We start from the raw sequence: 24,617 nt of genomic DNA, 5'->3' as shown, positions 1-24,617 counted from the left end.
TATACAAGGACACATTGCTGGAAGTATTAGCCCCCTCCCCGAACTTTGGCTCTACATTGCTGGAAGTATTAACCCCCCTTCAAATGTGGCTCGAGTTGTTCCCCTGCTAGTGTATACTATATGGAGTGCCCCAAAAAGCAGATGCACTTGGGGGCAATGGGTAGGAATATATTCACAGCCTTAGGCTGTGCAATGGAGTTGACCCCAGCTGATCGTCCAGGGATATGGGGGGCGAGAGGGGAGCAGTCTCTCGATCGATACTCCCTACTCCTTTGTAACACTACCCTGACGGTGGCAAAAGGGGGTGTGATTCACAAAGACCATGGAAATCCAACATAGATTGGAGCATGTGCTATGAAAAATGTATATGAGGCACGTGCCTGCCACACAAAGTAAAAGCAAGAGCTTGTAAACACGCTGAGGAAGATGTTCCATGAGGGGAGGGGGGGGGGGGTTTAAGGCCTAGCACAACCTAGAGTCAGAGGACACAACGGAATGCCCGTGATATCACACGGTGAGAGCCCGCATGAGGAGGATTGTGCATATAATTTCTGCAGGTTCTGGGCCGGTTCCCCAGTCAACTGAGCTTGTTGTATTGTTTTTTCCATACTTCGTTTGTTTTTTCTCTTTTTGTGGCGGAAAAGTGGTTGCTTTCCAAATGTGTTTAAAAATCAATAAAGAGAGTCAAAAAAGAGAGATAGTAGCACATTTAAAACAATCAACAACGACACATGACTGCAGTAAAAGTCACAGCCTATAAGCTTTTTGGAAAAACTATAAAATTAAATAACGATTTCAATGTAACAATATTTTGTTTTCTAACAACTGAAAAAAGTAGTCCATAAAAGGGATACATTATTCCCTGAAACTATCAAATAGACAGTTACACTGATGTAAAACTGTGCTTTCTCTCCCGCCATTATAAACCTCAATTTGGTTTCACTAGGAGATGCCAAAACGTCCCTACTCAAAATCAGAATATTTTTTGGGAGTGATCAAAGCTACATCGTAGGAAGCTGAGAATAAATACGAACACCAGATTATGCTATATCCCAATATATGGAGAGAATTGTGCTCTGTTCTCAATTATTACTCAATTTTTTTTAACAAATCACACTTTCTCCTAGCAATAAAAAAAATCCTTGCTTCAAAGCATTTCCAACTCCCTCCCTACACAGAACTAGCACAACAAATGTCTGTGGTATTCAAACATCGTGACTTGACTCAGGCCATGACATTCGTTATTAAAAGAAAGGTGCGGGTTAGAAATGGCAATGCAAACGAATATCACATGTATTGACGTCACAACTAATTCAAACGCCCTCCCAACTTTATTGGAAATTGTTCCAGCTGTGCGAGCGTCCCCCTGCAGACATGGTCAATTCACCCAAACATCTTTCCAATGTCAACGAAATTAGCTTTAGTAAATGTCAGATGAACATTGCATGCAAAATATTCTATGGTTAAGACTTTGAATAAAATTTGTATAAAACGCGATTGTAGCTTTAGAAGAACTAATACACACTATCAAAGTGTGATGATGTTTTATTTCACTTCAGCCTATGTACAACAAACCTCGAGTTCTCTTATGCTACACATAAATTCTCACAAATCAATAATCTGGGTGCCTGAAGAAACCTGTTCATCCAGTTATGGCTGTAACGCAGTAAATGAAAATGTAAATTGTGGCTAAGGTGACCACCTGTCCCATACTTACATAAACAGTCTACGAACCCCAGGCAAATGTCCGAATTCTGTTCCGTTCTAAAAATATTTTTTAACGGATGTCATTTCCCGCAATGTAGCACTTCCTAGTTCCATAAGAACCAATACAGCCGCTGAACGTTTTCTGGGACTCGCCTGGCTCTGGGAGGAACAACTAACGTGTAAAGTGACATCAGATTGGAACACTCCCGGTACGTCAGCCAATCATATCGCGCGCACAGAATTCCAAGATGCTGATTGGTTGTGGATCTCCGCATGTGCTTTTGTCTACTCTGAGCCGTTCTTCTACAGTGTACCATTGCTCAATTTGGAGAGCAGGAATCTGACAATGGACGTAATTGGTTGTTTTTTAATGCGATAAACTGTCACGTATTTGAGAGCAGAATAGATGTCAGTCATAAATAAACTGAAACCCTGGGAATGTCACAGCTCGACAGCCCACAGAGACCTCAGAAATCTACAGCCACTGATCACCCACATAAAAGCTAAATGACGCTCTCGTTGCGAACATAATATCTCTGAACAGGGAACGCAATGAAAACTACAATGGACATTAAGGTATCTCGCCAATCGTGAACCTAGATAGAGTGTGCCAGATTATACAAACAAGTCAGGTCCCGGGCCGGCAGCCAATCACAGCGCGGCCCGGAGAATGACGTCATGGGGGTGTCCCGGCCGGCAGATTCGGGGGCGTGTTTTTCGTGCTCTCCCCTTCCCATTGGCTGGAAGGTAAAATTCCAGCCAATGGGAAGAGGAGAGGGCGGGACTTAAAAAACACACGGAAACGCCCCCGAATCGCGTTTTCACGGGGAAAGCGTGATTGACAGCCAATCTCTTCCAATGGCTAGCCTCCATTTATGGAGCTAGCCAATGGAAGACAGAGGCGGGACCAAAGCCCCATATGTAGGACATAAGATTTCGCCCTGGGCGGAGCAACTGCTACGCAGTTGCTATGGCCAGGGCGAAACCTAAAAAACGTCAACAAGGGAGAAAGCATTAACCTGCATGAGTGAGATAAAGAGGCAGATGGTGTCTGGTGGTGGATTAAAGAGGCCTGAGGTGGATTCCAGACAATGCAGCCTTGGTATTTGGAAGGCCAACGTTTAATAGGGCTGGACTTGGGCTTCCAAGGCGAGCTTTAGACACGTGCACTCATTCATTTATAAACTAAGCACTGAGTGGAATCACATTTTTGTAGTAGCACTGACCATAATAAATAGTTATGTTACACCTCCTCACAGAGGTAGTGAAGTATATAAATATTAAATCCCTTTCAGAAATACATTTGTGAATATATTTTCCAATAGCTAGTACACTTAACAAGAAACTTCGCATAGTGAAAATAAAAAACAAGCATTTGCAATGCAATAGGTCTCGCATTAGGAAAGTTTGAGCTATTGGTATTGTAAATTACACATTTTGTATTTATGTTTTGTTTTTGAAAATAGCAGAATTAATTGCTGTGTCATTTACAATGCCAATAGTTATAACTTTCGCAAATGTGACACGTATAGCATTTGTAATGCAATATGTGTTGTATTTACGTGGCTTACATGTATTGATATTACAAATGACAATGGCTTTTAATTTTTTCCCAATAATTAATACTTAAATAAAAGTTATTGTAATTCATATTGGCAAGAGCTTAAAGTTTTGTAAATAACTTTTGTGAAGATTATGTTCAGTGTATTTAATTGTGACGAAAATCCAAGAACAGAAGTGAAATATTAACATCTTTTTGTTACATTTGTAATGAAGCTTGAAACATTGCGAAAACATATTTGAACCAGGTGTTGTTAAATGGTTGCACATATTGATGCTGTGGTGACACTGAGTGATGTGATGGCGAACGAGTGATGCTGTGGCGTTCAGTGATGCTGTGGTAGCGCATAGTGATGTTGTGGTGCCCCTGAGTGGTGCGGAGTGATGCTGTATGCTATGCTTTGTTTTGTTTTGCTATCCTATGTTTTGTTATGCTATGCTATGTTTTGCTATCCTATGCTTTGAATTGTTATGCTATGCTGTGTTTTGTTATGCTATGTTTTGTTATGCTATGCTATGTTTTGTTATGCTATGCTATGTTTTGGTATCCCATGCTTTGAATTGTTATGCTATGCTATGCTGTGTTTTGTTATGCTATGCTATGTTTTGTTATGCTATGCTATGTTTTGCTATGCTATGCTTTGTTATGCTATGCTATGGTTTGTTGTCTTTTTCTATGCTATGCTTTGTTTTGCTATGCTATGGTTTGTTGTGTTTGGTATGCTATGTTTTGCTATGCTATTATATGTTTTGTTGTTTTTTGTTAAGCTATGCTGTTTTGTTGTGTTTTGCTATGTTTTGTTATGCTATGTGTTGTTGTGTTTTGTTATGCTATGTTTTGTTATGTAATGCTATGTGTTGTTATGCTATGCTATGTTTTGTTTTGTTATCCTATGCTTTGTTTTGTTATGCTATGCTTAGTTTTGCTATCCTATGCTTTGTTTTGTTATGCTATGCTTTGTTGTGTTTTGTTATGCTATGCTATGTTTTGGTATGCTTTGCTAAGCTTTGTTTTGTTATGCTATGCTATGTTGTGTTATGCTATGCTATGTTGTGTTTTGTTATGCTATGCTATGTTGTGTTATGCTATGCTATGTTTTGTTGTGTTTTGTTATGCAATGCTATGTTTTGCTATGCCATGTTTTGTTATGTATGCTACATTTTGTTGTGTTTTGTTATGCTATGCTATGTTTTGTTATGCTATGTTTTGTTCTGCTATGTTTTGTTTTGTTTTGTTATGCTATGCTATGTTTTGTTATACTATGCTATATTTTGTTTTGCTATGCTTTGTTATGTTATGCTATGCTTTGTTTTGTTATGCTATGTTGTGTTGTGTTTTGTTATGCTATGCTATGTTGTGTTTTGCTATGCTATGTTTTGTTTTGTTATGCTATGTTTTGTTTTGCTAGCCTATGCTTTGTTTTGTTATGCTATGCTATGTTTTGCTATCCTATGCTTTTCTTTTGTTATGCTATGCTATGCTGTGTTTTGTTATGCTATGCTATGTTATGCTCGTGAGGGTGTGTGAGTGAGGGTGAGTGAGGGGGTGTGAGGGTGAGGGGGTGTAAGGGTGAGGGTGTGTGAGGGTCAGGGTGTGTGAGGGTGAGGGTGTGAGGGTGAGGGTGTGTGAGTGAGGGTGTGTGAGGGGGTGTGAGGGTGTGTGAGGATGAGGGGGTGAGGGCGTGTGAGGGTGAGGGTGTGTGAGAGTGAGGGGTGTGAGGGTGAGGGGGTGTGAGGGCGAGTGAGGGTGTGTGAGGGTGAGAGGATGCAGGGTGTGAGTGAGGGTGTGTGAGAGTGAGGGTGAGGGGGTGTGAGGGTGAGGATGAGGGGGTGTGAGGGTGAGGATGAGGGTGAGTGAGAGTGAGGGGGTGTGAGGGTGAGGAGGTGTGTGAGGGTATGGGGATGAGGTTGTGAGGGTGAGGAGGTGGGTGAGGGTGAAGGGGTCTGAGGGTGAGGGTGTGTGGGGGTGTAAGGGGGTGAGGGTGAGAGGATGAGTGAGGGTGAGAGGGTTGTGAGGGGGTGTGAGGGTGAGGGGGTGTAAGTGTGAGGGTGTGTGAGGGTGAGGGTGTGTGAGGGTGTGTGAGCGAGGGGGTGTGAGTGAGGGTGTGTGAGGGTGAGGGTGGGTGAGGGGGTGTGAGGGTGTGTGAGGATGAGGGGGTGTGTGAGGGTGAGGGGTGTGAGGGTGAGTGAGGGTCTGAGGGTGAGTGAGGGTGTGTGAGGGTGAGAGGGTGTGAGGGTATGTGTGAGGGTGAGATGGTTGTGTGGGTGAGGGGGTGAGGGTGAGTGAGGGGGTGAGGGTGAGTGAGGTGGTGGGAGGGTGGGTGAGGGTGTGAGCGTGAGTGAGGGTGTGTGAAGGTGAGAGGGTGAGGGTCCGAAGTACATGGTGGCAGGGCAGACTTCATAAGACAGAGAGAAGAGACTGCGTGGTGACTGCGTTGGTAAGATACTGATGTGTAGTGGTATTCTCCAGACATGGCTTTATTTTTCCAGCAGTCTTTCAATGGCATGAAACCACCTTTGGGGTGATGCAGTCTCCCAACTAGAGACACCTGGTGATATTCTTCCTAAAATGTGTGATGGGTAAACTGGCTTGCAACTTAGCCCAAGGTCACACATGGTGTCCGCGTGAGCTACTCAGTTCATTAACTTCTACAGCCCCAGGCACTACCCCCTCTCGAGGTGACTACAGGAAAACAAACGAGAAAAAAATTAATTACTCATCTCGGCCACTACCAGCAGAACACACTGATATCTATGCCCAGCAATATTTGGAGAGAGGGTGTGGCGTAAGACCATGAGCAGCTGACTTTGGAACTAGGGAACCCAGTTCGAGACTTGATGTCAGCCCTCCCCATGCCTACAAAAAAAACCAAGTTAAAGTAGCTGTTTCGTCAAGAAGCAGGTTGACATCAAGTTACCATACACTAAGAACCAACAAAAATCTCTTTTTTCGAGCACACCAAGACTATCTGCCCCAAATGTTTACAAGCTTCCCATTGCCTGGGCGAGTGGCACATACAGCAAGGCTCTTCCTGTGCATTCTGGTAATGGTAGTCTCCTCCATTAATAATGGGAACAGCAATAAAACGAGTATCAGAACGCAACGAAAATGCTTGGGTGGATAAATTCCCTGAGAAGGATAGGCTAATGGAAGGAAAAGCACTACCAGTAAGCAGGCCTTGGGAGAAGAGAGGAAGTCTGCCAGGGAGACTGAAAGATTACAGCATGGAGACGGAAAAGTGAGACAATGCGAGGCTAACTGCAGGGAGCATGCTGTTGTTGACCCTTGAGCAGTTAAGGGGGTTGCATATGTTACTGCAGGGGAAACAAGCAAAAGCTTTAACGAAACATGCTACAAGTAAACACCAAGCTCTTTAAAAAACTAATTAAATAAAATAACCCAGTGCAACTATATACTGCTTTGGGCAAAATGCATTTTCAAATATAATTAGAAGTAGAAATAATTCTGTCTGTGTGGGAGGGGGAACGATTCTAGAACAATGGCAGCACTGAAAATAACAAGCAGAGATGGACAGGAGGGGGGGGGACGGACCGCACGGGGAGATTAAGTGCAATGCAGAACCAGCCCTTAAGTTAAACAAGTGGGAGGGATTTGGTGCATGGAATTGGTGACCTCGGAACAAGTCTGACATCTAATCTCAGTCTTTAACTGCTCCAAAAATGTGTTGAGATAAGAGCCCAAGACGATCAGGAAACAAAGAAATGCTGGGAGTGTTTTTACACTTAAGCCATCAGCTGTGCGCGAGCTGATGTAAACGAAAAAAAAATAGTGCCACAGATGGCTAAAAGATATGCCGCAGAGGATCGGCAAGAGCCGAAAAAGGGAGATAAAGGGGCCACACCAGCAAGTTCAAACACACAACAGCTGATGTTTAAATGTAAATAAACGAGGGGCGAAACGAAGATGAAAGGGAGAGATTCAGAATGTGAAACAACGGCAGCGGAGAGTCGGAGGCAGACACAGAGAGGGAGGTGGCGTGGGAGAAAGAGGGAGTGAGAAGGTTAACCAAGAGACCAAAAGGCGGCCAGGCTGTACAATGCTGTCACGTTTTGAAGGCATGAGTTTGGCCTGGGCTGGAAGCAAGGAGCACGGCGAGCAGGGAGGGGCTGGAGAGGTGAGGGCACAGAGAAAAAAAAGACGGAGGGCATTGCTGTGGGGAGGGGGAGGAGAAATGCGACACGGGGCGGAGCGGGGAGAGCGGCGAGTGTGAAGCAGCAGGGGCCTTTGAAGTGAAGCTAAGCTTCACTTCAAAGGAGTGGGAGGAGTGCTGCTGGGGAACAGATGGCGATTTGATGATGTGCACGCGCATTTTAGGTCAATGCGCTTGCGCATTGACCTAAAAGCGCACGGGCACAGCATCAAATCGCCTGTGTAGGTAAACCTTGTTTAAGCCCCTATAGTCTCGCTCAATGCGTATGCGCATTGAGAGGCGAGACCTAAAAACTACCAGTCACCAGATGTTTGGAGTAAGAATATTTATAAACAATGTTTCTTGCTCCTGCATTTATTTAGCCAGCTTCAATAGGGCCAGATTTCCTATTGCACAATATGCAGGCATATGTCTAGGGGTTTAAGACAGAGTGCCCTTTGGGAGGTGCAGTCAGACTAGTATTCATTAGGCTAGCCTTCTTCTCAGGCCAAAAAGGAAAATGTTATATTGCTTTTTGTTCTACAGCATTTGTTAATTTTTTGGCTTGGTGTTCGTAGAAAAGAAATAAAGTCTTTACAGAAAACATTCGAGCTAGACACAACATTTCCAGATGATAATAATGTTCAGCAAGTCTCTGATCATTTCCTAGAACATTACATTAAACAAATGAACGATATGGAACTCTCTGTCTCTAGGGCGAAGTGTAATCTTTGGTTGGAAAAGTTTCAAAGGAGCAGACTGATTGACATCTATGAAAATATTACGCAAGCTACAGCTCTTTGGTTAGAAGGCAAGGAGCTGAATAAAGCTTACTCTATCTATCGCCCTCCCTTACTCTGTCGCCCTCCCTCCCGCTCTATCTATCTATCTATCGCCCTCCCTCCCTCTCTATCTATCGCCCTTCCTTACTCTATCGCCCTCCCTCTCTATCTATCTATCTATCGCCCTCCCTCCCGCTATCTATCGCCTTCCCTCCCTCTATTGCCCTCCCTCCCTCTCTATCTATCGCTCTCCCTTACTCTATCACCCTCCCTCCCTCTCTATCTATCTATCGCCCTCCCTCACTCTATCGCCCTCCCTCTATCGCCCTCCCTCCCTCTATCTATCGCCTTCCCTCCCTCTATCGCCCTCCCTCCCTCTATCTATTGCCCGCCCTCTATCTATTGCCCTCCCTCACTATCTATCGCCCTCCATTACTCTATCTATGTGGAGAAGTGTGGCTCAATGGTTAGAGCGGCAGACCCTGATGCAGAGGTCTAGCCCGGGACCAGGGTTCAATTCCCCGCCTCGGCGGGTCTTGGGCTCAAAATTCCACGGACCTGATATTTCTCGCCTAGGTGCCTATTCCAATCATGGAGTCCCACTCTGCAACTCTGGGCAATAGCTTGCTTAATCTCCACTACGGCCCCCACAATGCTAAGGATGCCTGGCCTCCACCTTGGGGGTGCCCAGGAGTGGACACCTCACAGGGAAAGCCAGGATGGGTTCCACAGCCGTATTCGTACAAGCGCCTTGACCCTTGCGGGTGAGTAGTGCGCTATGCAAGTATCAATTTACATTTATATCTATCTATCTATCGCCCTCCCTCCCTCTATCTACCGCCCTCCCTCTATCTATCGCCCTCCCTCCCTCTATCTATTACCCTCCCTTACTCTATCGCACTCCCTATCTATCGCCTTCTCTATCTATCTCCCTCACTCTATCGCCCTCCTATCTATCGCCCTCCCTCTATCGCCCTCTCACTCTATCACCCTCCCTCACTCTATCGCCCTCCCTCTATCTATTGCCCTCCCTCACTATATCTATCACCCTCCCTCATTCTATCGCCCTCCCTCTATCTATCGATCGCCCTCACTCACTCAATCTATCTATCGCCCTCCCTTACTCTATCTATCGCCCTCCCTCTATCTATCTATCGCCCTCCCTCTATCTATCGCCCTCCCTCACACCCTCTATCTATCGCCCTCCCTTACTCCCTCTATCTATCTATCGCCCTCCCTCTATCTATCTTTTTTTAATTATTATTTTATTTTGAATATTTTAGAAAGATGACAAACAGTAACCCAGAGTGATAGTACCAAAGCCCCCCTCCCATCTCCCATCCCACAAATTGTCAGTGCATCCCTATGAAATCAATCGCGCGTCATCTTACACTCAAGCAAATACACAGCCATTTACCCAACAACCCATTAAATAGGGCAGGCGGCGCTCATAGTACATAACATGGCTAACATATGCAATCCAGACAGTGTCAGCAAACAACAATACTGATACCCATGGCGCTAGTCCACTAGATTAGAAGTTTACTCAATGTCCCAGTTATGCCGCCCTTGGCACTCTTCGGTCTCAAACTCCCTGTGACTCTGTGTCGGCGGTGTTGTCCCCTTTATCCGCCAGATAATTTTGGAATTTTGGTAAAGCCCCCAAAAGATCTTGGGTCTACTGGTGGGGGGGAGGAGTTCGCTATAGTTCTCGGACTGCGTACAGTAATATATCATCTCATGTGCCCATCTTTTAGGTGTCGGTGCAGGGCCTCTCATCCAGCAGCATGCTACAGCTCTGCGCGCTATTAATAACCCCATGTCTACTAGTCTACGCACAGCTTTCGGCAGCTGTTTGGTGTATCCTAGCAAAGCCATCATAGGGTCTGGTGCGATGTCAATTTCTGCAACAGCGCTAATTTCAGCGAAGATCTTATCCCAGAAGTCCCATATTCTAGGGCATTGCCACGCTAGGTGTAGGAAGCCCGCATCAGGAGCGTGACACCTCTCACAATCCGCTGTGGTTCTAAGGCCATACCTGTAGAGCCTGGCTGGCGTATAATATATTCTATTTAGGAATTTAAAGTGAACCAGCCTGTGCCGGCCATTTAATGAAAGCTTCCTAGTGTTGGTGCAGCAGTATTGCCACATGTCGTCATCCAATACCCTTTGTAAATCTGACTGCCATGCCAGTCATGCTTTGGTGTACGTGTTTTCTCTATGTGTTTGCGACAGTGCGTATAAATGAGACAGTAGTTTCTGGGGAGAAGTGGCCTTGATAACGTACGTGAGTTCTCTCACCTCTGGTGGCGCCGCCATGTCTCCTCCCAACAGTTCAGAAAGCGCGTGGCGGACTCTGTAAAACTGGAACCTCATCAGAAGTGATGGTGATTCCAGGCCAACTATCGCTTGCTCCCAAGTCTTGACAACTCCGTCGTTGAACAGGTCTCCGACGACCTTAATGTTCAGTTTCTGCAGTTCAGTAACTACCCCTTTCTCCCGGAGGGGAGGCAGCCACCGGGCCCAATCAATGGGCATAATAGGGGAATACAGCAGTGCACCATTTTGTACCTGCACAAGACTGAACCACGCGTGATTCGTGGTCGAGATTGAATCTAGTATTCCAGTCCTATGATCTGTCGGTTCGAAAATCGTATGAGGGAGTGAGAGAGGCCAGGCAAACAGAGTCTCCATTTTCACGTGCGGTATGTCTCGGTTCCCGTGTATCCAAGTGTGTTAAGTGAGCGGCCTGCGCTACTCGGTAATATAATTCGAGGTCAGGCGCACCAAGCCCTCCCATGGAGTAAGGAAGTGTGAGGAGCAACCATTTCGCACGGGGCTGACGCCTGCCCAGGCAAGTTTTGTCATCAATTGTTGTAGCCTCTTGAAGAATGACTTAGGGAGGACCATCGGAATGGTCATAGATAGGAATAAGAATCTGGGGAGTACAACCATTTTCATTATGGCAATTCGCCCCAATAGGGAAAGCGGGAGCTTGCACCAGGTAGTCACATCGTCCTCCAGCTTGCTGAAGGCCGTTCCATAGTTAGCCCTAAATATGGTCTCAGGATCTGTGTGTAGGTGCACTCCCAGGTATCTAATCGTGTCAGTTGTCCAGTGGAGCGGGTACTCCATGGTAGTAGGTTGTGTGATAGGAGTCAGGGGGAATGCCCTCCCTCTATCTATCTGTCGCCCTCCCTCCCTCTGTATCGCCCTCCCTCTATCTATCTATCGCCCTCCCTTACTCTATCTATCGCCCTCCCTCTATCTATCTATCGCCCTCCCTCCCTCTATCTATCTATCGCTTTCCCTTACTCTATCGCCCTCCCTATCTATCTATCGCCCTCCCTTACTCTATCGCCCTCCCTTACTCCCTCTATCTATCTATCGCCCTCCCTCTATCTATCGCCCTCCCTCCCTCTCTATCGCCCTCCCTCTATATATCTATCTATCGCCCTCCCTTACTCTATCGCCCTCTCTATCTATCTTTCTATCTATCTATCTATCGCTCTCCCTCCCTCTCTATCTATCTATCGCCCTCCCTCTCTATCTATCTATCGCCCTCCCTTACTCTATCGCCCTCCCTCTATCTATCGCCCTCCCTCTATCTATCTCCCTCCCTCTATCTATCTATCGCCCTCCCTCTATCTATCGCCCTGCCTTACTCTATCGCCCTCTCTATCTATCTATCTTTCTATCGCTCTCCCTCCCTCTCTATCTATCTATCGCCCTCCCTCTCTATCTATCGCCCTCCCTTACTCTATCGCCCTCCCTCTCTATCTATCTATCTATCTATCTATCTATCTATCTATCTATCTATCTATCTATCTATCTATCTATCTATCTATCTATCTATCTATCTATCTATCTGTCTGTCTGTCTGTCTATCTATCTATCTATCTATCTATCTATCTATCTATCTATCTCCCTTCCTTACTCTCTCTATCTATCTATCTATCGCCCTCTCTTACTCTATCTCCCTCTCTATCTATCGCCCTCCCTCCCTCTCTATATATCGCCCTCCCTCACTCTATCTATCGTCCTACCTCACTCTATCTATCTATCTTCCTCCCTCCCTCACTCTATCGCCCTCCCTCACTCTATCTATCTATCGCCCTCCCTCACTCTGTCTATCGCCCTCCTCACTCTATCTATCGCCCTCCCACACTCTATCTATCGCCCTCCCTTACTCTATTTATCGCCATCCCTCTATCTATCTATCGCACTCCCTCTATCTATCTATATAGCGCCCTCCCCCTCTATCTATCGCCCTCCCTCCCTCTCTATCTATCACCCTTCCTCTTTATCGCTCTCCCTCCCTCTATCGCCCTCCCTCCCTCTATCTATCTATCTATCTCTCTATCTATCTATCTATCTCCCTCACCTACTCTATCGCCCTCCCTATCTATCTGTCTATCTATCGCCTTCCCTCCCTCTCTATCGCCCTCCCTTACTCTATCGCCCTCCCTCCCTCTCTATCGCCCTCCCTTACTCTCTCGCCCTCCCGTACTCTCTCGCCCTCCCTCACTATCTATCTATCGCCATCCCTCTATCGCCCTCCCTCCCTCTATCACCCTCCCTCCCTCTCTATCACCCTCCCTTACTCTATCGACCTCCCTCTCTATCTATCACCCTCCCTCTCTATCTATATTTCGCCCTCCCTCTCTATCTATCACCCTCCCTTACTCTATCGCTCTCCCTCTCTATCTATCTATTTATCTATCGCCCTCCCTCTCTATCTCTCCCTCTCTATATAGCGCCCTCCCTCTCTATCTATCTATCGCCCTCCCTTACTCTATCGCCCTCTCTTACTCTCTATCTATCGCCCTCTATCTATCTACGCCCTCCCTTACTCTATCTATCTATCGCCCTCCCTCCCTCTATCGCCCTCCCTCCCTCTATCACCCTCCCTCTATCTATCTATCACCCTCCCTCCCTCTATCTATCGCCTCCCTCCCTCTATCACCCTTCCTTACTCTATCGCCCTCACTCTATCGCCTTACCTCCCTCTATCGCCCTGTTCTCTTCTCTCTTTTCACGTGCAGATCTGCTGCTCTTCTCCACCCCGCCTCCTTCTCTAACTCCCTGTTTTCTTCTCTTTTCACGTGCTGATCTGCTGCTCTCTCCCACCCCACCTTCTTCTTTAACTCCCTGTTCTCTTTTACTGTGCTGATCTGCTGTTCTCTTCCACCCGCCTCCTTTTTAACTCCCTGCTCTTCTCCTGTGCTGATCTGCTGTTCTCTTTCACTCCGCCTCCTTCTAACTCCCTGTTCTCACACACACAACCACACCACACGCGCAACCAGACCCAACCACACACATGTTTATATGCATTTTATCTTCTTTATTTCTCAAGCTCACCAATGCAAATGAAAACCTGTACAGCAGTGTCCTTACTGCAGTTTTAAGAATTGTAGCCAAGAAGTATCCACACCTACCAGAATGGCAACAACTCCTGCTTAGCCGACGAATTCCTTGACCACCCAACAGTGGTTCTTGGATTATGCCTGCCCATATTATAAAACAGTTTACACATTTTTGCACACCATGTAACTTGCCTTATCTGCATACTCTCTGCTAATTTTATGTTAACCAATTTGCAGGATTATGGCGGTATGCAGAGACCTGGAATTGTTGTCGAGTACCAGACAAGTCTGGTATTTGGTGGGCCTGCTGGAAGTGGGATGAAAAGAAAGATGATGCAACCACTTAATAAACCCGTTGGAGGGGCGTTTGTTGGCAAAAAACCTAAATTGACAAAACCTGGATCAAATGGCAATGCGGTCAAAAAAGGTATGTTTCTAGATAGACAACTTCAAGAGTGTTTTTTTAGGTCTCGCTGAGTCAATGGCTTGCGCATTGCTTCGGCGAGACTTATGTAGGGGCTCCAGGAAAGGCTGCCAAGAGGGCTTTGGAATGCGGATTATGGCCAGTGCATGGGCGCCGGGCGCACGCTCACCATTTGGTCCGTCCCCCACCCCATCAGACTTGAAAGGAAGACGCTCGCACACCACCATTTCTCTGTGCCTCGGCATCAGACTTCAAAGGAATGCGCTCCAGCGCCCGCCACAGCAATGCCGAGAGCTTGTTTGCACTGTCCGGCGGCCATGCTTCTCTGCATTATCCACTCTCCCTTCACACCATCATCTGCGCTGTCAGTTTATCCTCTTTGCACTGTCAGTATGTCTTGTAACTCATTCCGTGCGCTGTCTGTCTGTTCTGCAGCTTATCCTCAGCGCTGTTAGTCGGCCTCGCAAACGTTCCCTTAAACCGTCTGCCTGCCCTGCACCTCCTCTGCACTGCCAAGCTGCCCGACCTTGCCATGCAGTGTTTGCCCTGGGATCTGTCCTGAATCTATTTCCCGCCGCTGCTCTTTTCCTCTGCATCGCCCGCTTGCCCTGCACTTTTCGCTTTCACTTTAGTCTGCCTGCAGATTGGCATCCACTTTATGACCAGCTACCCTGCCCCATTAGTTTCCGGTGCATATTTGCACTGCACCTCTTACCATCATACATACCCCGCACCTCTTTCCAGTCTGCCCTGTACTTTAACGAGTGCGTTGCTACCTCAATCCGCCTCCATAGCCCCTTCATTCTATTTTTTTTCAGACGAGCGCATTTATATATCTGCTCATGTGCTGCGTATTGTTTCCAATTCCCAAACCACAGCGCTTCCAGCCAACCGAAGCCCTAATCTCTCACTGCTCCATGTTAAATCCATCCAGTGTCCTGCTAACTACGTGCCACTTTGTCCTTCAGCGACTTCTGCCAACCCCAACCGCTTCCTGAAATCCTCTTCCGCTAACCATATCCTTCCTGCTAATCCCCCAGCCGCGTCGTGCTTTCCTCCAAACGCTGCTGCGTTTCCTGCTAACTGGCGAACTAGATCTATAAAGCCCCACGCTGACACCTCGCCTATAATTCTGTCACTATACTGTCATTGCTACCGAGATATGCTGAGTTGAACACATTAAAAATGTTGCACAGTTGCTAATTGAAGAATGGTAACATGGCTGTAGTCCTGTGGGGGGAGAGGGTGAGGGGGTATCACACTCGTACTTTACTGATTATGACTCAATTATGGTATTAGCATAAATTATAGTTTTATAATACATTAAAATAAAATACATTATGGTAATAGAATCAATTATAATCGCAACCAGTAAGACCACAGTTCCAAGAAGGAACGGAGTGGAAGATTGTTTTCTATTGTGGGATGTAACCAGTTTGTAAAGCACCAAATGTTATGATTGAATTTCAGATCGCAAAGGTTCCAGCTCGACTGCCTTTAACCCTGAAATGGCATAAGTGCTAAGAATTCACGAGCTTCTCCATGAACAGGTTTTGGAATAACCTATTTTTGAGGTTGGCTTATGGCAGAGGTCTTCAAACTTTTTAGGTTGAGCCCCCCCAGCTGAATTTATTTAGATGTCGGGCCCCCCACCACTTGACAAAAAATTCTGGAACCTGGTATTCTACATAATCGACTGTCATCCACATTTCCCAGTCCATATCTGGCTAATAATGTCACAGTAAGAGTGTTTAGAAAACTGCAGGTTTGTGAGTTGGTGTGGTGAAATGACAGAGGCTTACTACACAGTCCAAAACTACATTTCTCAATATAAAATGTGTGCAAATTGTTACGGATTCTCCACTTAATTCTTGCAAAGCCTCCTCAAAGAAACTTCTGTGGTCAATAAAATGAGTACCATTAAAAGACCATACTCTCCACTGAGAAGCACTGTCCAATGGCATTAAAAAAAACAATTTCAACTCTGGCCATCCTAAGCAGCACTGGGTGTAAAATTTAAACTGCAGTCGGTGAGCAGTGAGCGAATTACGGCAGTGCTTCTGTATCCGATAACACATGAACGAAATAACCTGCAGAAAATCCTGGCACATTTTAAAAGCCCTTCTGGAAGGAGAATGCCATTTATATTCACAAAAGATTCTAATTTCAACTTTTTCTCAATCCATCTGCAGAAAAGTGCAAATAAGCATATGCTGGGGAAAATGGGTTTCTCATACTTATGCTTTTTCTACCTAAGCGCGCTATGGTGAGCCCAGGCGGTTCATATGTTACTGTAAGTGACAAAAAGACCACTGTTAAACACTTTGCAAAACAATAAATACATAAATAACTTACTCACGTTCTTGTTTTCACTTATTCTCGTTCACTTGCACTCTTTTCCTCTTTCTCTCTCCCTCACACACACTCATCTTCTCTCATTCCCTTTCCCTCCATTTTGTTGCCCAATTTTACGCTTCTTCTTTCCCATTTCGGTTTCTATCTCTTCCTTTCTCTTTTCACTCCCTTCTATTCCACACTCACTTCCTATCTCCCTCTTCCTCCTACTACCACCTATTTTTTTCATACCTTCTAACCTCTCTCTTCCTCTGCACGCCTTCTTTTTCTCACCTTTCAGTACATGCCTCTCCTCACTTCTAAGGCCTCGTTCATCCCCTTCCCCTCCCATGTTTTCTCGTCCTCCATTCTGCTTCTCCCTCTTCCACTCTCCTTCCTCCTCTGCTTCTCCCTCTTCCACTCTCCTTCCTCCTCTGCTTCTCCCTCTTCCTCTCATTCTCCTTCCTACACTTTCTTTCACTCTATGCCCCGTTCTAATCCCAGATCCTTTTATGTGTTTCATCTCCTGCCTCCTCCGGCTTGTCTTTAACTGTCCCAGTTCCCTCTGGGTGCCAGCAAAGCGTGGGTGTAAATGCCAGGCCGGGTATGATGCCCCTGCCCTCCTGTTCTCCGGACAGATCTGGATCCTTAATTGTACCCAAATTAATCTATACCGGAAAGGGTGCGGTTTCTACAAGGAGCCCGAAAATCTCTCTAAATTTTTTCATCCTACTGGTTACGCTGTTAGACAAGTATTGCAAGGACTCTGGAGAAGGGGACGCTATTTCCGTGGTGCCTTCACTACCTCTTCATTATTTTTTTTATGCTGCCATTAGCCGGTGAATAATTTCGCAGATATCACGAGCCAAGAACAGGCGCACCATTGGAATTAAAGGGCTTCTCTCGACCCCCCCCCCCCTCCCCCACCCCTCCTGCGTCTCAGGGTGGCATCCCGGGATGAGACAGCTTCAGCTTCGCAGACACACAGCCCCCTTCGAGTACTTCACAGTCCTTTTGCATGTTAATCAGGCGTTGATGGTTTTCACCCCTTCTTAGGGCCCCTGCAGCTCCACTCTGCCTCTCCGCCGTGGGAAACAATGAAAGGTGAAATTTTATGGTGGAGAGCGCGCCCCCCCTGAGATGGCGTCGCGCCCCCCAGTGGGGCGCGCCCCACAGTTTGAATAACTCTGGCTTATGGGATGTTTTTACTTCGCTGGTTTATGGTGCAGTGAATCACTCCCATTAATCTGTTCTGCTCTTCAAAGGTGACCATTGCTCTGCCCTCCAATTGCTATAGTCAGGCAATATACTAGAACGTAACTTACTAAAGGTGTAGCTAGTGAACACGTGTTTTCACAACTTGTAACTTCTGGCCACAAGGATTGGATCTGTAACTTCCTGGGTGCCATGAAAGAGACCCATGAGTTCCAGCGCCTTCATCAGTGGACTAAACTTTGATTCATATAAAAGCTACTCTAGAATCTGGATCACTTTTATAGAGCATTTGTCACAATGCATTGCAATGTTTGATACTAACACTTCATAATCCATTCTCCCAGGATTGCGTTTACTTGTTCCTTTTTGCAAATTTCGGACATTTGAAGAAAAGGACATTGAAGCTCACCTGGAAAGTACTGCTCACCAGGAAATCTTGGATCATATACAGAAGCAAACCAAATTCGACAAAGTTGTGATGTCCTTTTTGCATGTAAGTGCTGGTGTTCTGCATAGTGACATTTCAGACCGTCCTTTTTTGGTTTTGCTTGACGTGCATTATGTTTAGAGGTTTTTTTAACTAGTGTAGTTCTGGGTAGCACATCATTTATAGCTATGCTATAATGGTTTTCAAATGTCATGTTGGCAATCATAATTATACGTCTACCATGCCTTAAACTTCCCCAGCATCTTTCAGGAATGCACGGTCAATAAGTTTAAGAAGACCTCTCTATGTAAAGCGCAGACTAACCAGACTGAGGCCGCAAAAACACTAGAAAAAGTTCTACTGGAAGGTGAAGTTTTTAAAGCTATTTGAACTGCGTCTTTTTGCAGATTGTGAAGATCTGTGGTGTTTGTGTCTGGTTCTCAAATTATACAATAAGTTAAGGTTGTCCCATTCCCTTTGGCTGCGTTTCCCTAAGTTCTTGAGAATGCACTTGAAGGGTAGAACCACTAAAATATACTTTGGTGAAGTTTCATGCATCTACCATTGCACTACAAGCCTACTTTTTTTTTGTATCTAGGTGTTTCTGCTGATGATCATATGATGAAAGTTGAGACTGTACATTGCAGTGTTTGCAGTGTCTATGTTCCTGCTTTGCATAGTTCTGTGCAGCAACATGTAAAATCATCTGATCACGCAAAAAGGAAGTTGGTAAGTTTATTTAAATGTGTTACCTCATTTACATTTTGTTTTACTCCATGTATATGCAGATTTGTTTCAGTGTTTTGACATCTTGTGTAGTATTTTCTGTTCTTGTAACCTCCCACGAGGAGACCTCCAGACCCCCTGTTACATATTTCTCAGTAGGTTTTAATTGCAGCCCCCAAGCACTATTTTCTTAAAGGGCAGGCAGGATGCGCTCTCCCGCAACAGTTGGTTACTTTTTTTTAACTAGCATCGCACGCCTCCACACTAAAGATGGCCCACTTTCGTTTTGTTCCTGGAGAGCGTCCAACACGGATATATGCCTCTTAATATACTTTTTTTTTACAATCTCAGCAGCTGCACTTTATTTTAGGTGCTGCCATTGTAACAAATCTAAACAAATAGAAAAAAGGTATGCAGCCGCCATTTTTTCTATATCTTTGCTTTTGAAGCAATTGCAGCTTCTCGTCTTTATCTTACGATGTTTACAGCTAAAGCACGAGTGCCTCAAAGGTCTCGCATTTGAGAGACTTTGATCTATTTGCATTGTAAATGACAATGTTCTTTTATTTGTTTTCAGAAAATCTGGCAGAGGTGTTTCCAACAATTAAATCAGACCCGGTGTAACCCGTTGCCTTGCAGTCTGCCTTGGAGACCTGCTCGCCTTGTCTCTTGGCCGTGCTCTTTTCCCTTGAGGGTTTCAGGTCACGGCCTGCTTGGTGGGGTTTGATTGCTTGCTTGTGGAGGGAGCGAGATTGCAGGTCATTCCCTAATAAGAGTCCCTGGTGTTTTTTAAACGCTTATCTGGCACACCCTGGTGGCAGAGTAGTTTCTAAAGGGTTTCTGTCCACATTGAATGCTTTCTCTTCTAGGTTCCAACCAAGTTATTGTAGTTGAACTAGCAGTATGTGTATAAATTAATATTTATTTATCTAACATTTTTTCCAGGCTTACAAGGAACAAATAAAAAGGGAGAGCGTACGGTACGAACAGTATGCAAAGGTAAGATTTGTAGGAGCCAAATCTGAAGACATTGAACCTATTGCCTCAAGTTGAATAATTTCTTGGCCAGTTAAATCGGCAGTCCAACTTTTTCTATGAGAGCTACCACAATGGTGAGTGACCATGCCTTGCAGAATTATTGCTCTGACTACCCAGATGTCTGTCACAATTAAAGTTTTACAATCCACTGAAAAAGCCAAAGGTTCCAGGGACATTAGTTTCATTTTTACCCACACAAACATAGAAATATCAGCACTTAAAATATTAATAACTTTTTTTTTTAAACTTGTGGCCTTAAGTTACTTAAGGGCACAAGTTCTAGTTTCTTCAGATAAGTATAACTGCTGAATTTCTGTTGTTTTTTGTAGGTAAAACATCAACATATGTCAGTGTAAAACCCCTAAAACATTTTGAGCAATTGCCCATGAGGGAGTCCCTCCATGTGTCCTATAGGGTCAGGATACCTGTATCCTGGCTTGTGTTTTCACACTATCAAACCCCCAATCTTCCAGGGTATTGGTGAGCTGCCAGTAGATTCAGAGCTATCCGTTGGAGATGTTTGCTTTAATATAAATGTAATCCAGCAAATTCTTTATTGGTATTTCTAGTAAGTATATTTCAGATGGGTCTCAGAATGGAATTCGCAAGATAACAGGTACACACTGAGTGTTTCCTGAGTATGAATGAGATGTTATGGTTATATAATAGTAGTAGAGAGTAAGACAACTTACTTTCTGTTTTTCAGATTCTCTCTTCACGTGGTCCTGAGGAGAATCCCCGCATTTGGGGGATTCGAAACGCGTCGACCCCTCTGTCGTTTAATTTTTAGGCCAATCAAAACTTACGTTGTTTGTTATTTACGAACTGTTCAATAATTTGTGATTATTAGGATGGTCTAATCTTTGAAAAATCAATTAAAAAATGTTTTTTTGATAACTGATCTAAGACTAGTTTAGCCTAAAATACACCTTCCTTTTTTCAACCCCACTAGCCACTTTCCCTCCCTTTCTTTTCATTTTTTTCATTTCTTTAAAAAGTCTGTGTGATTAGCTTGTACATATTTTATGAATTTTCATTCATTACTTTCTTCCTTTCCCTAATTTTTCTTTCATACATAAACTCACAGATTTCTTGTGTAAATAGGAGCTCCCTGTGTTAGATAGGATGTTTTTCCACTTTGTAAAAATTGTAAAAAAAAGTGACAAAAAATCTAATGATTGACTAATGAATATCAAAAAATAAAATTCATTTTTTCACGATTAATTCAGAACCGAAAGAGTAGTCCATTCAGAATAATTGTGGTTCCATTATTCTGTTAATTTAGATTAATCATTGAGCAGTATTGGCATTTTGTTCTGTTGACCACAAGTTCCCTATCAGTCAGCCCAAGCTGCAGAACTAGTCGCCCTTATTAGAGCTTGTGAGTTGAGCGAAGGATTGGCTGTTAATATTTATACTGACAGCCAGTGCGCCTTCGGGGTCGACCATAATTTTAGGCGGCTCTGGGCAGAGAGAGGGTTTCTTAAATCTCATGGAACACGCATTCAGAATGACCCCTTATACATAGGCTTTTGTCTGCTTTGATACTCCCTAAGAAATTGGCCATAATAAAGTGCAGTGCCCACAAGGCAATTACTGATGATGTTGGATGGGGAAATGCATTTGCAGATCAGACAGCTAAGGAGACAGCTCAAACAAAGATGAAAAGGATGTTTGTAGCGGGTCCTGCCAGGTGGGTACCTGAGGTCACCATTTTTGAAGATACTCTAGACAAGGTGAAGGAGATACAGAGTGAGGCAACGATTGAGGAGTTGGCAGTATGGCAGGAGAGCACAGCACGCTTAGATGAGGATGGGTGCTGGACGGATAAGTCGGGAAACAAAGATGTATTTTACCAGATGCATATGTACTCCCTGTGGTCACTATGGCGCACGGGTCAGCCCACATTTGTGCGAAGGGTATCTGCAAATTGTTAGATCCTGTATGGCAGAATGATAACATTCCCAAAGTTGCTGCTCACTTAGTAAAGTACTGTATGATATGCATGATGAATAACCCTGAAAAAGGCACCCCTCCACCCCTGGTAATTTTGAACCCCCTTCCTTCCCTTTCGAGGTTCTCCAGATGGATTTCTTTGAAATGGAACGGGTCAACAATCTGAAATATGTGTTAGTAGTCGTTTGTGCATTCAGTAAATTTATTGAGGCTAACGCCACTAAAGAGAACACAGCCATGGCGACGGCACTCCTAAAGGATTTCTTCCCGCGTTTTGGTTTGCCCCGTTTTATTTGGAGTGACAACGGAAGTCACTTCAATTCAAAGGTCATTCAGCTGGTGTGCGACGGCCTGCACATCAAGCAGAAATTCCATGCTGCAAACAACCTCCAGTCAGCAAGTCTGGTTGCGAAGCACAACGGTACTCTCAAACTTTTGTCTACAAGAGCTACGGCACACTCTATGACAGATTGTAACTGTATGAGGTCGTGTTTGGATGCCCGGCGAATGTATGGGGCATCCCGCGACCTCATGGATTTTCTGAAATAGAATACCCTTTACTTGTGGATTATTTATATGAGTTGACTAAAAATTTGCACTCTATTCACCAACAGATTCATGAAGCCTTGCCACCAACTCCGAGGGGCCAAGCCACGACATCCGGCCCGGTGATTATGTTCTCATGAAGAACTTCCAGAGGAAGGGCAGTTTGGAGCAGCATTGGAAGGGGCCTGTTCAGCTCCTCCTCACTACTCACTCGGGAGTGTAGGTTGACGGCCGGAAGAACTGGATTCACTCTAACAACTGCCGGAGAGTGCCCCTCCCGTTACCCTACGATCGGTGGGTGCTCGATGGCATTGGCGATTCGGAGCAAGTACCTCATTTCATTCCCTTCACAGATGCCCGACTGACGTGGGCGCCCACAGAGGAAAAGAGCAACGCAGTGTTGAACGAGGCTGTACCACCTGAGATCAAGGCAATCCAGGAGCCCCAGCCTGTTGGCCCAGCTGTGCGTGAGCCGCCCTGGTCCTCTGGACCCTCTGTGTCTGAGCCCCTTTTTGAAGACCCCTCTGTCGCTGGGGCAGTCTGTCAGACTATGAGAAAACTCCTTAGGTAACTGCACGGGAACAGAGATGCTTGATCCCAAATCCACCCCTGGCAACAAACCAGAGCTCAAGTAAACGAGTCTCCAACTGGTTATCTCGGGAGGGAAGGGGGAAAGTGGATAAAATAATAAACAAGAAGAGACTTTCTTGGCTGGTTCCTCTCGTCAGTCCGACCTGCAGACCGCTACCGATTGGAGTACCTGAAGGAAAACAACACTAATTAGATTCTCCTATGACTACTCTACTCTATTCTAATCTTGGCTTTCTTTCTTCCTCTGACCTACCATAAACTTCCAAGAGTCTTGCCCTCTCTTCTATTTGTCTTCTTTTTCTTGGTACTGGCTGGGGAATTTGGCTTCCTACGTTTTTTCCTGCAATGCACAATTACATGTACGTGGATTAGTTTCTAGGATCTCCCTAATTCTCTTTTGAAAAACTACTCTTTTTAACTTACTCACTTCTTTCCAGTACTCCTGTAGTCTTATTCTCATATGCTTCTTATTATTTTGTTGCCAACCTTTCCTATGGTTTAAAGGACACCAGAGTTAACTATTATGTGTGTAAGCTAATATAACCTTCTATTTATTTATTAAGCTCTTGATCTACTTACTGATTAGCTATTCTGTTTAATCTTGTACTCTTCGTATATCTTCTTTTGGGATTTTAATTTATTCCTTGTCTTCTATTCTCTTATTTTTCTCTAGGATTACTTCCATTGGGCTTGTCTTATTTATACACTGCACCGAAAGATTATTCAGGCTCTATCTCCGGTAAGTATCTGTTTACCTTTTAGATTCTATAACGTCATTACTTTAAGAACAAACGAGTTCTAGTCACTTATCTCTATTTCTTGGTTTTCTCTTGTCAGCCGCTGGGTCCAGCTTCGCTGCACGACGTGAACTCGAGTTCTGTGGTCAGGTAAGATTTGCCGCTTGAGTGTCTGTTGTTGTTGACAGCGAATGTTCACAAGCTGTGCTCTCTGTTCAGAATTCTCCTTGTCAGGCAATAACTGTCGTCCGACTTACTACTTTACTACTCGGTTATTACTTTCTCTAAATACGCGCAGGAACTTCAGGGAAACATCTCCTCACGGTCGAATCTCTGGTGAAGTGCGCAGATTCATCAAGCGCGCGCTCCACCTGGACTCGCTGCACCGGAGGACCATGAACTAGACCGCTGACCTCTGCCCACAAGCAGCGGCCATCTTGGAGTTCCGATATCGTATTCTATCGGACCAGGAACCCCCAACTGGTCTCAAATCCTCGTGTTGATGCTTTTGGTGCTGAATCAGAGCCACCTGTGGTTCCAGGGTCCTGACATAGTTAGATACAATTTGCGCCCCTGATGAAGGAACAGTGCACTAAAGGAAAATTCAGATTAGAAGGGATGGACTCGACAAGTTGGCCACAGTAGAATAGGGAGAGGTGACATTGGTGCATTGTTTGAACATTCAACAGGATTGCTGGAGTGTGCTCCTTTTGGGAAAGGAGCACACTCCATCAATCCTGTGTGGCGTGGGATTTCTCCAAAGAGTTAGGATCGCCTAGCTCCACTGCTGGTGCTCAATAGTGCCATACTTGATGAACAATAGGAGTCTACCAGCGAGGCTCTGACGGGTGCTAGGAACAATTGCCCTCTTTCTTGCTTTATCAATAGTCGGATCAATTGCATGTCCTTTCATCTGATTTAAAAAAATGTACCCATTTGGTCACCCCATAATGGAGGAAGAACAGCGCTTTACGACCCCACGTTTTAGGCAAGGTGGTTCTTGTTGTTCTAGCTGGTCTATCAAGAGTAAGATGTTTTTTGTAGTAATTGTCCTGAT

The 24,617-nt window shown here is 45.0% G+C and overlaps 1 pseudogene; it reads left to right on the top strand.

The window, feature by feature from the left end:
* Window positions 1-24,617, top strand: part of LOC144783246 (DBIRD complex subunit ZNF326-like) — a 75,242-nt pseudogene that overhangs the window by 24,251 nt on the left and 26,374 nt on the right.

This window comes from Lissotriton helveticus, chromosome 9, assembly GCF_964261635.1.
Source record: "Lissotriton helveticus chromosome 9, aLisHel1.1, whole genome shotgun sequence".
NCBI lineage: Eukaryota > Metazoa > Chordata > Amphibia > Caudata > Salamandridae > Lissotriton > Lissotriton helveticus.
This window is presented reverse-complemented; position numbering and strand designations above follow the sequence as displayed.